The sequence below is a fragment of the Cordyceps fumosorosea genome (assembly GCF_001636725.1).
Source record: "Cordyceps fumosorosea ARSEF 2679 chromosome Unknown scaffold_21, whole genome shotgun sequence".
NCBI lineage: Eukaryota > Fungi > Ascomycota > Sordariomycetes > Hypocreales > Cordycipitaceae > Cordyceps > Cordyceps fumosorosea.
The window spans coordinates 506,425-509,920 of record NW_017387321.1 but is presented as its reverse complement, the minus strand read 5'-3'; positions in this window follow the sequence as shown (position 1 = coordinate 509,920).

Here is a 3,496-nt window from a genome sequence, read left to right as displayed (position 1 = left end):
ATACTCTATAAGAGGATATAAAGAATAAAATCACTAAGGATAACTAATCTAATACTTTTAATAAATTCACTAATAAAATTATTAAAGTTAATAACTAACTTTATACTAGATAACTTAAGTATAGAGGATAAAGTAAATAGAACTAATAATTACTATACTACTAGCTAAATAATAAAAGATATATTAAAGGATCTATAGTATATAGAACTTATTTAAGCCCTATAGAACTTAATATAATATATAAAAACCCTTCTAAGTAGAAGGAGAAGACTTATTATAACTATAAGAAGTTAGGATACTTTATAAATAAGTATAAGGCACTTAAGAAATAGTAAAAGCTAATAAAAGAAAACTATAAAATAAATATAATAAACTATAAAAATCTACTAACTTATAATATTAGTATAGTTAATAGTAAAGAATACTTTTTAAATACTAACTATTAGGAGGAGTATAATATATATTCTAATAAAGATTATGACTTTAAAATCTAACTACTACTAGATAAGAAAGAAGAACTCTATAGTATAGTTAAAATAAAAGACTCTTTTAATAAAATATTAAAAAAAAAGGACTTTATAAATAAAGAATATACTATACTTAATAAAAAAAAATTACTATCTATAAAAATAAGAAAAAAGAATTTAATATTAATTAATTAATTATATTATACTAATTAGACTAGTCTGCTTATCTAGTACCTCTATAAGTTTAATAGTAAAGGAAAAACTAAAGTCCTTAGAGGAAAACCTTTACTTCTACTATAAATAGTTAGCCCTATATTAGTTCCTAGTAGGGTCTAGTATAGGCCCCTCTTTTAATCCCTAGGTTTTTATTTTTAGTCCTATCCCTTCTATTACTTCTCCTCCCCCCTCTCTAATATCTTCTACTTTATTATCCCTACCTTCTCTAATTATATAGGCTGTGTTAGGGCTAGAGTGTTCCTAGTTACCTTTATCTTAGAGTGTAGGTTCTTAGTTAGGGGGGGAGGTGGCTTATAATCTCTATATAGGGGCTATAAAAGAATATAGTTATCCACGTCTCTAGGTAGGTAGGCGCCTAGCTTATACTTAGGGTGCTTACTATCTTTAGTCTATATAAAAGTATAGTTCTTTAAGTGTTTATTATTTATATTAACTATACTATTTATTATATCTCTTACTAGTTATTATATTTTAGTATAAATATTATATAAAGGCCTATCCTTAGTATACTTATAACTACCCCCCTAGTAGTAGTATAGTCTTATATTAGTTCTTACTAACTAACTTAGTAGTTAATTTACTATTATTATTCTTTATTAGTAGTTAATTTAGTTAATCTAACTAATCTATTCTTAGTTAATAAGTATATAAAGGTTATAATACCTTTATCTTCTAGTTCTTTTTCCTCTCTCTTCTTTAGTCTCTCTAATTCTATATATTTACTCTTATTACTATACTATTTTATCCCTATCCACCCTTATTTCTCCTTCCCCTTACTATCCCTAGCCTACCTTTATCCTATATAAAGCTAACTATTTATAAGAAGCCCCTTATTTCTATATTTATAAAGAATATAAGTACCTTCCCCCCCTTATAACGGTGGCTTAATCCTAATCCACAGTTAGTCTGCTTCTTAGGTAGAGAGTCGGTTTAAGTACATAAGTGCACACGAGCAGTTATCGTAGTGTAAGTCACGTTAGGAGATATCTCCTAATAGTAGAGCTATTACTTAGATTAATTAGTAGAGATCTAGACTACCTAGCTATAGGAATACCTCCTCCTTAAGTACCTATCTATCTCTCTACTATAACTCTGGATCAGAAGGCTCGTCCTTCGATCCCTTAGATCCTATTCCTAGATTAATGGCTTAATGGCTTGAGTCCTCGATCCTAAGGAGGTCACGTGACCTCCTGTCCTTTTGGCGGCTAGTGTGACAAGCCTTTTGTCCTGCCTTATTCAGCCCCACCTGCATGCCTTGCAGCATTTGTAACACTAAGGTTATAATCCTTTCTAGGCTTACTGGCTTATAGTACTCCTATAAGCCTATTATAGTCACGTGACTTCCTATCCTAATCAGGCGTCCTATATACATTCTACCTAGCCTCCTTCTTAGGCCACCCTATATTACCTTTAACTGTTTATAATATCTAGCTCTAGCTTAGTCTTATATAAGGCTAATTTAAACTTAATACTATTAGTAAGGGTAGTATATTTATAAGACTATAATAATAAAAGGATAGACTAGGACTAGGATAAAGTAGTCTTACTATAATAGGAGAAGTTATTAAGTATTATATAACTACTAATAGGTTAGGACTAGGCCTAGTCTAGAGGTAAGAGGGGGAAAGTACTTATATTCTTTATAAGTATAGAAATAGAAGGCTTCTTATAAATAGTTAGTTTTATATAGAATAAAAGTAGATTAAAGATAGTAAAGGGAAAGAGAAATAAAGATAAATATAGATAAAATAGTATAGTAATAAGAGTGAATATATAAAATTAAAGAGACTAAAAAAGAAAGAGAAAAAAGAACTAGAGAATAGAGGTATTATAGTCTCTATATACTTATTAACTAATAATAGATTAACTAGATTAATTAGATTAACTACTAATAAAGAAAAATAATAGTAAATTAATAACTAGGTTAGTTAATAAAAATTAATATAAAACTATACTACCCCTAAGGGGGTAACTATAAGTATACTAAGAATAGACTATTATATAATATTTATATTAAAATATAATAACTAGTAAAAGATATAATAAATAGTATAGTTAATATAAATAATAAATACTTAAAGAACTATACTCTTATATAGACTAAAGATAATAAGCACTTTAAATATAAACTAAGTATCTACCTATTTAAAGATATAAAGAACTATATTCTTTTATAGCCCTTATATAGAGATTTTAAGCTACCTCCCCCCCCCTTAACTAAGAATCTATACTCTAAGATAGAGAGGACTAAGAACACCTTAGTTTTAATATAGTCTATATAACTAAAGAAGGTAGTAATAATAAAGTAGAGGATATTAGAGATAGGGGAGAAGAAGTAATAGAAAGGATAGGACTAAAAATAGAAACCTAAGGATTAAGAGAGGGGCCTATATTACGCTCTACTAGGAACTAATATAGAGTTAACTACTTATAGTAAAAGTAAAGGTTTTCCTCTAAGGACTCTAGTTTTTCTTTTACTATTAATCTTATAGAGGTACTAGATAGATAGACTAGTCTAATTAGTATAATAGAATAATAATAATAATATACTCTTAATATATTTTAAAAGTAGTTTATTAAAGAAATATATAAATACCTATTCTATTAATATTAGAGTATAAAGAAAATAATTAATAGATTAAAAAGATTATATAACTTCTTAGAAAGTAGAAGAATAGTATAAAAGATTATTAAGAAATATAATATTTATAATAAAACTAAAATAGTATAATATATACTTTATAGAGAATTAGAACTAATACCATTATTAAAAAGAATATAGTAAATAATTA